Consider the following 14,611-nt stretch of genomic DNA (forward strand, 5'->3'; position numbering starts at 1 on the left):
TAGCGGCCAGTTTCTGGACACACCATTCATAAACCAGGAAGCAAAGTGCTGGCTGGTGTGCAAATGTAACAGCAGACACAGCATTCCCTGGAGAGGCTGAGCTGTAATGTGCAGAGACAATGAGGGGCAGTTCTGGAAGAGTAGAGGACATGTGGATCTCAGCGTGCTGCAGACAGCTGTGGCTCTGCTGTGGCATGGTGCAAGGCCAGATATATATTTAAGGCATTTCCTGCCTCACCATTGCTCGGAGCACGATACACACTTTCTGTATATCCAGAAGACCTGGGATAAATGCAGTCACATCTGCAGGAGAGGAGGAATTGGACCCTATACCCAGGACCCCATGTTCGGAATCTGTGTGGAAGTGCTCCGTGATCACTGCCATATCAGTGATGAGGATCAGGGTACACTGCACGGCACCCTATAATGCTGAAGAGGAGCCAGTGCTGAGGATCTTGCAAATACACCTGTCCCAGGCCTGATCTGCTTTGTGCTGGAGATCCTGTCCCTTTGCTGAAGTGGTGCAGAGGAGAAGGAGCATGTTGGTCGGGTTCAGCTAAACATGGGAAGGCACAGCCTGGACTATGAAGGGAGATGGGTATACCTGAAATGAGTTTGTTGCTGACAGGGAAATCTGCAGCCCCAGAGTCAGGGCCTTATGGTAGGAATCCAGAGCCATATGCCCTTGTGCAGTACACCCTTTGTTGCTGGATAAGCATCTACAGACAAAGCACATATTGCAGCAAGGCTTGCAAGAAGCAGGTATAAGCCGTTGTCATATTGCTAGGTGACAAGAAAATAAATGCTTTTATGCCTACCAAGATGTGACTAGCTTTGGCAGTTATGTAACCCATTTGTTCATGCTGTTGTCAGGATCAAAAGACCTTACACAGCTTCTTGGCCTTCAGAAACCCTAAAGATCTGGGCTACGTTGCATTAACACAATCCATAACTACAGAAGGGTTGCAGCATGTTCAGCGAACTCGTCTTGTGGCCATATATTTGCTTTTCTCAGTTTAGCTCAAATCTGCAATATGCAGTGATTAAAAAACAAGCAGATTCTTACGAGTCTTTTAAAGCTACATATTTAATAAACAATTTACTCTCATCGTAGCTTTTTTATAGTAGAGATGTGGTAGGGGATCAGATCAGATGTGTGAAGTGTAAGATCAAGGTTAGTTTAAGACACACATCAGACACTTAAGAAACACCAGTAGCGCTTTGTACCCTTGCTGAAATCTCACCAAGCTGCACCATCTCAAACTGTTCTACAAACAAGCCATTGTGCATTTGTCCAAAGAGATATCAGTATTACTCCCATTACAGATAGGAAAAGTTAAAACAAAAGGGACATGGATTTGTCTCTTGTCAGTGGCAGAGCTGGGATTGGATTCACTTGTCCTGATTTTTTGCTCTAAGCACCAGCATTCTTTCTCAGGTGTTATCTCAACCAACCCTTCACTGATGAACAGTGGAGCAGGAAGCAGAGTTAAGCCTAATGAGGCCAGTGTTCATCTCAAATTAGATCAATACTAATGGAACCTGTTTAGCTGCTTGGAAATTACTACAGCTTGAAAACTCAATAATGTGAAGAAGATAAAGACCTGTGCATTTTGGTGAGGAAAGAGGTACTTGGCGGAAAACTCACACAAACTAAAACCAGACTAATAGGTGGAGGACTAACATGATTTTGGTATCTGTTTATCTGTTCTTTGTGGTATAGCTGAGTTTGACAGATGTCATTACTTTCCTTGGTTTACAGTTACTTTATTTTGGAAATCCCAGCTAATCACAGTGAACTCTCGTTCACTCAGTGCTCTTGAACACACAGTTCACGACCCTGTGACCTTCTTGAGCAGCAGATGTATTAAACCTAGGCAAGGACATGGTAAAGACAAGGGGACTTGCCTCAAGGTGCAGAATTGAGATGGCACTGCATGAAACACAGTCATCGGTGTCTCTGCAGACATTGACTCACTTTCAGAATTATAGGTTCCAGGGTATGGAGTAGAGGGGGAAGAAACCAAGTGAGAGCCCTTCCCAGGCAGAGAAGATCCCAGATGAAGTCCTTTGAGTGCTGTTCTGCTGAGGAATGCTTTTTTAGCTTCTGTTGTGTGTATGAGTGACTTCCTTGGAGCATCCCTCCCTGCCGTTGTTCTCATCCTCTACTATCCCCACTCCTAGGCAGATGCCGATGCTGTCTGGACATGCCTTGTGGAAATGAGCTTCTCTGTGAGATGGAGGGCTGCACGCTGCCTTTGGAGAAGGAGAGGGCCAGGATTACTGCTCCCAGAAGAACTGAAATAGCTATTTACCCACAGAAAGAAAATGTTATTTTTGGGGCAAAAGGGAGCTGTAATGTTTTCCTGTTACAGTAGTTGGCAGCATTTCTCTATAGCCCAAACAGTTCTTTCTTATGGGGATCTTTACTCTTTGCTGTACGTTTATGAGAGGGAGAGACGTATATGAACAATTCTGTAATTCAAACACAATATATTGACAGTAAGACAGGTTTAAACCCTGGGAGACTATCAGGACAGAGTGAAGGAATAGGAGAATGGGACCCTGAACCAGGAACCTGAGCTGAGAGGATACTGGTGGCTGTGTGCAGAGAAATGCTGCATGTACAGTGATTTTCAAAGCATAGACTACTTGGAAAAAAGTAAGGATATCTCTTGTAGTTTTTTCTGGGTTCATCCAGATGTTTCAATTTACTGGATTTGAGTAATGGGATGGGGAAATTTGAACCAAACGAGTTAGCTAAGACAACTGCACATTGAGGATGAGGTAGCTAAATGAGCTGATCTAAGACAGAAGGAGCATTTCATGGAAATACAGAAGAAAGTTGTGTAGCGACTTGCCTCTCCTACAGAACTGATTATAAGCCATCTGATGACCCTGGTTTTCCTCTCCCATTAACATCTTAAACCTCTTTTGCTTCAGGGGAAGGTTTGTGGAGAGGCTGCAGTGGCTTAACCCTGGCAGAACTTGTCTTACTTTGTAGCTTCATCTTACAGGGGCCACACAAACCTGACTCACAAGGGAAGAATGAGTTCTCTCTTCAGGGAATGCCGAAGGGCCTCTTGTTCAGCTGGTTGCCAGTGTTTGCCCCTGCTTTGCCTAGTCAGTGTGAGCACTAGGTCCTTTTCTACACAGTTCCCCACACAGCTGCAGCACTGGCGCTTCACCAGACACTCTCCCCGAAGCCAAGCACCTACTAAATACACTCTCCCATCAGCAACAAGCCGTAAACAACAAAGAAAGACACTTGATTTTGGACATAATTTTGTTTTCTGGGGAGAGTGTTGACCATGAGGTGGTGGATTATTCAGCCAGGGTATAAGCTGCTGTTGTAGTTATAGCCATGGTGCAGCAGGTGTTAAATCTAGTGCATGGGTTGCACTTGAACATATTTGCAGCTTGGGTGCATAGCTGGATGGTAAAACCGTAAACACCTCAGGCCTAAATACCACAGGAAAACCCCACGCTTGCATGTATATCAGATGTGTTTTCCTTGTGGCACCATTCTGTAACAGATGGTTTTTAAACTCCTTTTCTCTGTGTTCAAAGAAGTAGAGGAATATTTGCATCCCATCCTAAGGCAGTGGCCTGCCCTGCCCTCCTCCCTCTGCATTTGGGGCGGTTTGTGGGCACTGCAGAAGCTGCAGTGCACAACCCTCAAACTCCTGGGGGCTTAGCCCACACTGATGGCAGAAAGGCCAAACTTGCACTTTCCAGCTCCTCATGCCAGCTCCAGTGTCCACCCAAGCAGTCGGTCAATTCAGCAAACTGAGCCAACTGAAAATTAACCCTACCAAAAAGGAGAAAGAACAGGAGGGGAGGGTTGCACCGAGACCAATCAGCCCCTGGCACCACAGACCCCACAGCCAAAGGAGCACAAGAGTCAGCAGAGGGGGAGAGCTGCTTTTTGGCTGGAGCCCAGGTGTAGGTCAGCTTAGGCCAGTTGTGAAACCACACAGCCACTGCGGTGCTGAGAGAGTGGGCGTGTTCACCAACAAACCTCTCTGTGGAGAGCTTCACTGTCAGTGTTTGTGTTAGGGAGCCTGGAACATCCCTAATAGATCCAGCCACTTCCGTGATTCATGTCTGAGGCCCTGAAGATTTAATGCCTATTTTCCCAAGCTACAAAAGAGCAGATTCTCACTGCACACGCACTGTGAGTGCCCTTCGAGGATGATTTTGTGTCATCCCACTAGAGGAAGTGCCTCAGGGCAGAGCTGGGTCTTGTTCTTTTGCCAAGTGGAAGGCATAAATAGTTAATAGAAGAACAAAAGAGGACAGCTATGCCAGGGTATACACCAGGGAAAGTGAGAGCACAAATTAACCTTATGGCTTGCCTTCTGAAGAGCTACACAAAGTTTTGGACATTTTTACAGTAGTGTAGCAGCAGTGATGGTGTGAGGCTATGAGCATGAAGAATTTATAGAAAGAGATTATGTCTACCAGCTGACCATGTTGTAGTAAGCAGACACATAAGCTCTTCTTCAGGCCTGTTTTAGATTTGAAGAACTTATGTCTCTGAAAGCATGTTTTGCCTAGGAAAGAGGTTGGTCTAATAAACCTCTTTTCTACCAGTCTCGCCCCACTGCTGATGTAAGGGTACTCATCAGACAAAAGTTTCAGCAGGAAACTCAATTCTCACCCTTGAAACATTAACTCGCAGACCCACATTGTTAAAGGCACATCAGAGGCAGGAGTGCAGTGCAGCCAGTTACACACTGAATTAATTCTTCTCCCTTCTCTCTCCCCTGCCAGGCACCACCACACGCCATCTAGTGAAGTAACAAAGAACGCTGCCAGACATATCCTGCACATGTAGGCTACATTTATCATATTAAACCATGAAACAATGCCTACTGGAGAGAGCAGGCTCTTTTTTTCAAACTCCAGTTATTTGTTTTAAGGTAGCTTCCCTAAGGAAAGGGCCTTTCCCAGCCTTTGCTGTTACATAAACTGGGACACTTATCAACCACTACTGTGATGGGATTGATATAAGCAGAAGACAAAATTTACACAAAAAATTGCTTAATACATACTGAGTAAGCTTGAAGAGGCCTGTAAGGTATCTGTTGCCTAAAATGCTTCCTGGCTTAAAAGTAGATGCTGTTTCAAAAGTAATTTTATCACCATGTCACTGCGGCCCAGAGTGAACTGAACTCCTTGGCCCTTGGAGCCGCATTCCTCCCACTGGCGTGGCTGCAGCCTGCGCTGCGGAGCTGAGGAATCCCTGTGTCCTTCCTGCTTCGGGCTGTCGTGCTGTAGCAGCAGCCAGAGCTACAGGAAGCAATGCCGAGCACACACCCTCCCTTTGTGCTTTAGGAACCTTACCAAGGCAGCAAACACTTGTCCTTTGTCAGCGAATAAAGCACAGAGTGTAAGACACAGAAGATTTATAGGTGTACTGTCCCAGCACTGCGTGCTTGGATTTACCCTCACTCAGATCCCATTTATTTTAATAGGGATGTTGCTGCTCAAACCCGGCACGATGTTTAAAATATTTACCCCGTAGAGAGCAGATAATCTGGGATGTAACAAGGTGTCATTTCCTACCAAATGTGCTTTCTGACTATAACCACATGTTAATGGTACTATTTAGGGGCATGCTAGAGCAAAGAGCCAATTCTGCACTTACCAGCACAGTTAAGCTGTGCTGCCATGTGAACTAGGAGGGCTCTGTTTGCTGTCATGCTGATATTTGTCAGATAGGAAAAAGAAAAAAAAAAATACCAAAGCTGGAACATCAGGCTTCCTTGTGTGTGGCTTGCAATTCTTATTTTTCTTTTAATCCTCAGGGCAAAATAATTTTTTTCTTGCAGTCCAGCTCTGAAGTTTATTAGATTTCTATGAGTGCTTCAGTGGTGCTCCTCACATGTGACCACCACAGATGATGTGGTGATTCTAGAGATCATGTTAAGCATGACAGAAGGATGCTTCATGTCAGGAATTCTGCTTTCCTTTTAAAAAATGTCAAAATGCCACCTAGCCTTTCATTTTGCCAGGATTTTGCCCATTCTGGTGTTGACATCAGCAGATTTTACTCCGTCACTTGCGACATGAAGCAAAGACAGGAGCTGAGTTCTCCCATCACATCACCTACCTTGCTTGCTTGCTCAGTTCTGAATGAAGGCACATCAGCACAGCACAGCTTAAAACCTCTGAAGAAGGCATAAAACCCAGCAGCCTCTATGAAACTGTAGCTTTTCTCCTGCCCAGACTAAAGTGGTGCTTGATTGACTCTCCTTGTCAGTGGACAAGGAGACTTGTTATGAGATGTATTAATGAGTATGTTGGGAGGGATTAACCACAGTCCCTCACCTTGAAATTGCTTCAGCTTGATTTCTTATGGAAATGAGGGCAGCTGTAGACATATATCTCAGTCTCTGCTTTTCTGCATATCTGCCCTTCCCCCAGTAACTTCTGAATTCTCTGACCAATGTCAGCAATCTGTAACAGAGGAGTAGCAGTCTTAAAGATAATTAAGTTGCTAAATGTTCATTAAAGTTGGCCATGAACTACAGGAGAAAGAACCTATTGTCATTTAAAATAACAATGTGGCTCAACACTAACTTGTCCCATAGAATCGCTGTCGGGGAGGATATTATGCAAACCCTTTTTTTCCTCCCTACACGTGTGTTTAGTAGAGCAGAATCCAGCCCTAAAAACTGCAGTTGCTGTCTAGATTATTTCTAAGGTGGAGTCCCAGATATGTTATTGCATAGATAATTAACCATCAAACACTAATGAATTCCTTCAAATATAGTACAGGGCGTCACAGCGAGTGTGCTGTAACATCCTGCCAAATGAAACGGTCTATTCAAAACTGTAATGGGATCACCAGTAGGGTTGCCTAAAACACTAATCTAGTAGGATTCAAAAAGTTCACTTTGATGTGGGATACGTGGCAGCATCCAAATGATTTTCATCAGGTCCTTGCGTGGAGTTTGTTGGGCTTGTTGAGCTTAAGCACATGTTGCTGCTCACCCATTTTGTACTCTAATCCCATCCATTTTGTGTGTCTTGGTGTGGCAGCAGCAGCAGCCTCTGTCTAATGCAGCTTGCAGAGAGGAATCGCTTCACTTTGCAGCTCTGCCTCACAAATACAAGGGAGCAGAGTCTCGAAGCACAGATTGAACAAGGAGCTGACATCGCTTCATCAGGAGCTCAAACCCCCTTGTGCTGTGACACAGAGAAAGGGTGGGAGTGTCAGGTGTTCTCTGCTCATCCCCAAGCCCAGAGCTACCACTTAAAACAGATGTCTGTGTGAAAAAGGCCTCACACCTGCCAAACCACCAGCCTCAAGCTTCCTTCCTTGTTTCTTCAGGCCTCAGAATAATAACAGCATTTGTGCAATACGTACTGTGGCCTGTGGTTTTCTCTTGTCCCTGTATACATGCTATTGAACCTCCTCAGAGCAAAAATCAGACAGCAAAGCCTTAAAAAGAGGTGAACAGTGAAGCAACGTGTACTCTGCTCAGCTGGGTTCACTTTTCAACACCAGTAAAGAAGGAAGAGAAGCTGGGTCAATATTGCAAACCTTGCTAGAGAGGCACTTGAATCTGGTAAATACTACAAGCACCTCATTTGCACATATACTGCAGAGCACTAAACTAGAAAAATCATCCGTTAACAGAAAAGTCATCTTGAATCGGAAACGTTCAAGATTTCATTTTTAGCTGCAGTGAGAATTTAGCATTTTATTGCTGCTTTGCTTTTGGTTCCTGTTTTTGCTAGCATTGAGAAATGAGGTGCCTTAGGAAGCCGCATGGTATGTAACAGGCAGGAGCAGCCTGTATACAAAGGAAGGAAGATGATGTGGCAGAACATTGTTGAGGAAGGATCCTGTTTGTACCGGGAACTGGAGAATAGTAAACCAGAACAGAGCAGGGATGCAGAATTGAAAGGAAATCAGCCCAAAATTATCCTGAACCGTCTTTGTGCGCAAGAGCTCACTAGAGCCAACAAAAAAAAATTAAAAATCAGGTTTGTCTTGTCTCTGATTTCTTATTCTGTAGTGGAGCAGAGAAGAGAGAAGAGAGGGCAAACATGCAAGCTTGAATGCCCCTGCCAGTCTTTCCTCCCCGTACAGTCCTAGAGCAGTGACTCCAGCAGCAGTCAGATTTGCATCAAAACTGCCAGAGCTGACCAAAAGTTCCTCAATAGTTATTCCTAGCTCTATTTTATCCTTCTGAAAAGGTCCTGACTACCTTTCTGATTTTTTGAGATATATTTTAAAAAAACATCTCTTAGGGGTTTGGTTTTTTAATAATTACCTGATTCAATGAGCTCCAGCTCCTGATAAATACTTGCCTGTTCTGCAGATGCTGTATGTGTAGCAGAGAGAAGTGACTTTCCTGCAATATATGCTCATTTCAGGTCACATACTCTTTTGGTAGCCCCTTTGAGGCACAGCCATTTAAGGTCATTACATTCTCTAAATAAGTCTCTAATATGGTTTTCAATAAACTCATCTTCTCAAAGTCATATCAAACATCTTGATGACATCTTGTTATCCCTGCAACAGTAAGATTAGCCTGTGAGTAATTTGGGTGGTGCTGCAGCAAGTGTTTAGGGTTCTTTTAATTGCTTCAAGTGGTTTATGGTCCAATTCAGAGACCAATACATGCAAATCCTGCATCTAAATGTGAGCATTTGTAGTTACTTTCTGCTTGTAAGTAACCTTCTTGCTTTGGTGTAAGCAACTTTGATCTTTGGTACACTGACCAGCTTCCTGCAGCAGGCGGAAGAGACATTCTTAACGGTGTCTGCAAGCTGCGTTCAAGAGTTTATCTAAGTTGCTGACTCCTAAAATTCAGGCGAGCAGTGCCGCAGCACATACTATAAATGACCTTTTTGTCATGGCCTGCTGGCTGTAAACAAGCTTTATACAAACATAGGCAAGGAAAGCAGCATACTAAGGTGTTTTTTGATTTCTTTGTGTTGTTGATCTGGTGGTTTGGGTGGATGCTGCTGAAGTCCCCTATAAAAAAGGCAGTGCATGAAAATGCCTCTCCCATGAAATTTGGAATAATCTTAATTGTAACAAGCCAGAGATATTCTAGCACATATCAGAGGTGTCCTGGACTTGAGCAAGGAATAGTATGATTTTTATCCCAAGGTACACAAAATGCCATCAGCCAGTGCTGAGTGGGGAGTGAATCACTGATTCAATGAACTTGTCTTCCTGATAAAATGTCTGGGAGAGCAGTAACTGGTCAGGGAGTTTTCAATGCATTGAAAGCCTAGAAAGCCTGTTTCCTCAGGAAATTTCCATAGGGAATTTGTGTGGTTTCTTCTTTTCTATGGGTGATGAAGGATGCCACTGGATAATTTTGGTCATTCTAATGGCAGGTGCAATATGGGTGGGACAAAGGGAAAGCAAAGAGGGTTAAAATTCCTCCCTTGTTTTAGATACGTAATCTCCTGCTCCTCACAATGTGGCTGGCACCACTCATTTTCTGTGCTGATGGGGTGAGGCAGAGACACTGGAGACAACCAAAGCTCTTGTGCATAGCTGCAGCAAGGTGGGACGGTGCTCTCCCTGCCAGGGATGGTGACGTGCCGTAGGGCTAGGAGATCCCCAGACATAGTAAGGTGCCATGTAGCCAGGGGATTCTCAGGACTGGAGGGCTTGTGGGCAGGTGTGGGCTCCAGGCAGCAAGTCCTACCTTTCCATGTGGCTTACATATGAAATCAGGGATGTGTCTGGTATATATATCCAAGTGATCCTTCCTAGAGATCCCATCCCATGTTGGGGACATGTGGGATGGATGCCACCCCAGCATGCACACTGTCCCTTTCACAACTATCAGTGAATGACCCAACTCTTTGGGAGGCAGAAGCAGTGCTGCAAGTTTTAATTTATTTTTTTTTTAAATGACCCAGCATACTTCCCAATCCCTAGGTTCTGATGTCTGCCAGGTGGCATCCCAGGTGGGATGGGATCTGTGGACATGTATTTCAGGTAGCCATCAGCAGCACCAAGGTATGTATCTGCAGGATGTAGGTATGAGAAGTGCCTGCCCAGGTCTGCTTCTGCTGCTTCCGTGTTGACTAGGCACACTAAAATCTTCACTGTGGTAAGGAATGTCCTCTCTTCTCACCATTTCGGTACATTTGTGCAGCCTCTCTGAGTTTGTATGATGCATGTTCTGAAAAGGAAACAGGAAGGAGCTGCAAATGGAAATTTCAAGCTGTCAGCAACAGAGCAAACCCCAACCAACTTCCCACAGCCTGGGTGTAAAACCCAGGCTGTGCACTTTAGCTTCAAGTGACAGAAGATGCTGGATTTTACAGAGTCTTCTGAAATCAGCAAGTACTGGAGATGAAAGAGATGGCTTTGTCTTGGTTGTATCTGCCCCAGGTTCCAACATCCCTTGGCACAGCTCTGCCTTTTGCCTCTGAACTCTCTCTGAGATGCTGTTCCTTAGGCTGGCCACCCTACTTTGTTTGGAGGTGGCTGTGGGAGAGGAGCTTGCCACGTATAAAAGCTCTGCTGTGCCACTTGCAGATAGGGGAGAGAACAGGCCTTGGTCTGTTTTGTTCACAACATAAATCATGGTGTTTCATTTGTCTTTGGCTTCACTAGAAATGTACCAAAGAGAGTTTTAGCCCATAGCTGTATAATGCATGTCCAGTTGCCATGAAAATGCATGTGAATAGAACTGGAGAAAAGATCTATGATATGAGAGCCTGATACCTGTATTGTCAAATATTTCTCTGTGTACACCATCACCCAAATCCAGAACTGGTCACCACAAACAGTGCATGGAAAAGTACAGAATTTATGCTGATCTCCAGTTAGTCAGTTTCTCACACAAGAACTGATGAGTGTGTGACATCTTTCTAGGAAAGAGCCACTCCCATGAGCGATATAATTTCACAAATCCACAAAACAAACAAGTCGCCATTCTGCAAAACCCTCATACCTATGGAATGCTCATTTCCTGCGAGGTGTGGATTTCAGGTGAGCAGTGCTGAATTATTTGAATACTTTTCTAGGCTGAAGGAGCGTAGACAATATATGTGTGTCTGTAAGTTGATATCAATTCAACAGAGACTAAAAAAATTAGCAGTGAAATTATACAAGTTTTGCAGAATTACAGTGTCCCACATAGGTGGTTGTCGTGCTGGTCTGCATTCATATAGGTAAGGGCTTCCTTCTATGCTGTGTGAGAGTACTGACAGGTTAAAAACATAATTTTCTAGAGCTGTAAACTCTAGACTTGGTAGAATGGACAGAAAGAGGATAATTTTCCTTGAAAGTACTGGGTAGCTGAATAGGGGTTCTTTAAAATAGGATGAAAGTAAGAGAGCAAGGGGTGTGGATCAGCAGAGTGCTTCGCAGTTGGACAAAAGACCATGAGCATTTTCAGTCCATGGGGAGATGAATGGAGACAGAATGCAAATCTGGAATATGTGAAGGTGGAATCTTGGTATTGCCTTGCTGCGGGGCTTGTCTTCTGTGCTAGTGGTTTGGGGAACTGGTAAAACTGGACTGGGACATTAAAGGCTATAATCCCAATTCATCATTTATAGCCTGCTCGTGTCCAGGCAGACATATCCATCCCAGCCTTCTCAGATACAGCGAACTGCTGCATTTCACAACCATGGGAAGGGCTTCCCAGCTGCACGGTCTGAACGTTTTGAAGTGACACATGGTGCATTATATTAACTTGGTTCAGACAATCAGCTTCAAACATCTGAATCTGATTTCTTGATGCTAATTCCTCTTGCTCAACCTTTATTTCAGCTGTGTGGAATTCTCAGACTTTTCTGATCCTGTCTTATCATTTCCTGATGCTTTATTGCTAAGTCATTGAGATTTCAGGGAGGCTGATGTTTCTAAAATGTGCACACCTTTGATTGTACGCATGGCTGGCGTGTCAGACCGAACTTTTCATATGCTCTGTATATATCACTGTCTGCAGTGCTCTGTGCTCTGCAGTTGCACCATTTGGTGTGCTTATCTGCATGCCCCATTAGTGCAGTCCTCCTTAAAATGTGGTTGTTATTTAAGGCTTTTCAAAAGCTCAGCCTCTGCACAGCACAAAACTTGATCTGAGCCTACGTCCGCTCTTGTCACTCATGTACAGGTTCCATCTGTTCCCCTTTTCCTCTCCCGTTGCTGCTTGCCACATACAGACCACATGCTGCTTATACATTGTACAATAGACGTTTCTGCACACACACATTTGAAAATGTGGCTCTTAGTGCTTTATTGTTCACATGTGTCTTGTTGCTTAAGGCAAGTTTTATCAGTAACAATTTTGTTGTTTAACCACACGTAGAATAAAATGGGTACTGTTAAAATGTGACTGGAGGAGTGTAAAAAGACCTTTGATACACCAATTACACAATTTCTGCCAGCTTTCTGATCATCATCCCCTGCCACCACTTCCCCAAACTCTGTAGCTGCCCAAGAATAAAGCAAGATCCTAACATCACTCACGGCAATGTAAGGGCCAGTCCGCTCTGCGTGAGGCTGGTCCATGTTGGTAAAGATTCACCAGCACCTCCCCTGCTCCTGTGTCTGGTGAGGAGAGAGGATGAAACCTTCTAGCACTCCCTTCCAGCAAGGCAGCCCTGGCTTCTGCTTTAGATCTCCTTTACAGGTCCCCCGTGGCACATTGCAAAATGGCTACATTCTTCCATTTGGGGAAAGAAAATTCCCTACAGGAATTAGTTCCAGAAGTGGGATCAGTGTTAGGAAAGCCTGTGAAGATGCTTCTCTTGCAGGAGCTGAGCTGAGGTCTAGCAGCTCCCCCAGTGTGCAGACTGAGCAGACCCAGAGGTATGCAAGGACAAGGGAATTAACACAGGCATATTCCGTAGGAGCCTTCTCAGGCCTTTCCCATCACACCTCACTCCATACCTGTGGTGAGACTGGAGTATCTGCAAACAGATCACACTGGGTGCAACTCCCAGAAATGTTCCTGGGTGTCTGCAGCAGGGATGGCACACAGCCCAATACACTGGATTATTGCCACCCACGATTTCCCACACCAGGAAAATCCCCAACTGCCCAAAACCTCCGGTTTCCCACCTGGAGAAACCCAAGACCTGCCTATGTCAATGATAATTGCTCTTACTGATGCTGATGATGAGGACCACAAATGGTAGGAATAGACCCAATTTCTATCAGATGAAAGCTCCCCTGACAAAGACAGTGTGTGCTTCCGACAAGGCACAGTCCACTACAAGCAACCAACAGCTCTGCTTGCATCCTGCACATGGAACCAGACATTGGAAAAACACCTGAGAACAGGAACATAGAGACTCTTTTCTGACCATGGACTACAGCCATGGCTCATATGGTGTCTCATGGCTACTGTTCCACCCTGTGGCTCCCATCCCACCCAGTCCCTTCTGCAGATGAGCAAAAACAGTGAGGAGACCGAAGGTCTCTTTTCCCTCAGAAGGGGTGGGCAGGAAAAGCCAGCTTTTGTTTGCACCAAAATACTCATCATTTTCAGATACAATTCACTGAATATTTTATGTACTGCCCCTACCAAATTTGAGGCCATTCATTGGTTGGAGAGGAGGCATGAAGGATACAAAAAAAAGAATGGAGCAGAGCAGCTCTTGGCAAGCTGTTGTAGATTGGAAAGTAGGCAGGTAGGAACAAAGATGAAACAAGTGCTTAAAGGAGTTATTCACGAGAAACAAGGGTTTTAAGTGACATTTGAGTACAGGAAAGAAATCAGTATCCGTGGTTTCCACTGGTGTTCGCAGTGCTAAAAGCAGAAGTGGTTGCTGAAGTCTAAACAGGAATGTGAAGCTGAGCTCTCAACTTCCTCCCAAATGGTATGATTTACAGGCTCACTTGATTTACAGGCTCACATGCAGAAGAGGTATTATTTTATAGAATTTCAGGCCTTTTTGAAGCAAATTGCCTTGTGAGCAGTATAACTAATGGCTCTTGGTTTTCTGAGGGTCTCTGACTGCTTCACAGTCACCTCTCTTCCCTCCTCTCCTCCTAAAATAAAATGGCTGCAATGAGCCCCATTCTTCCCTCATTATATGCTCTAAGACCCTTTCCTGGGCTGCAGTCAGGTCCATATATACGTTGGCTGATCAGTGAATACACACATGGCCAGCCATCATGCACATACTCACTAGCCAGGTGACTGCTGGCTGCATTTCTTTAGTTAAGGCCCCTACTCCTCACACAGCAATCAGTTTGCACAAAATTTAGAGAGGAAATCACTAGCTGTTGAAATTTCTACCTTTCAGTCCTATGCGAAATCAGGTACAAATTATTGAGGGAGCTGGACAGACAGATGGAATCTGAGCTAAAAAGATTCTCTTGTCTCAGCTTTGGATGTACATGTAGGATATTAGTCCAGGTTCTGGAATTCATTTCTCTCTCTCTCACTCTTTTCCAGCTATTTTTAACCTGGATGTGTTCTGTGATTTGTTTCCCACACAGCACAGAAACTGGCACAGCTGAGGGGTGAGTGAGTGGTGGGAGAGGGGAAGGGGAAATCAGGGGATGCTTATGTTGGTGCTGCTGCTGAAAAAAGTGCTCATCAAACGATAGCCTGTCAGATCTGAACAATGTGGAGTCCCACACCTCCCCACATAAAAATTG

The 14,611-nt window shown here is 44.7% G+C and overlaps 1 long non-coding RNA gene across 2 annotated transcripts in view; it reads left to right on the plus strand.

The window, feature by feature from the left end:
- LOC117011255 overlaps positions 1 to 14,611 on the plus strand; it is a 77,602-nt gene that overhangs the window by 15,143 nt on the left and 47,848 nt on the right. The window contains exons 2-4 of one of the 2 annotated variants that reach the window (XR_004420919.2): positions 9,923 to 10,003; positions 10,868 to 10,984; positions 14,406 to 14,473. This is a non-coding gene — a long non-coding RNA (uncharacterized LOC117011255). The remainder of the gene's footprint in view (positions 1 to 9,922; positions 10,004 to 10,867; positions 10,985 to 14,405; positions 14,474 to 14,611) is intronic. The other variant, XR_004420917.1, reaches the window with a different exon arrangement.

Source organism: Catharus ustulatus, chromosome 2 (assembly GCF_009819885.2).
Source record: "Catharus ustulatus isolate bCatUst1 chromosome 2, bCatUst1.pri.v2, whole genome shotgun sequence".
Lineage (NCBI taxonomy): Eukaryota > Metazoa > Chordata > Aves > Passeriformes > Turdidae > Catharus > Catharus ustulatus.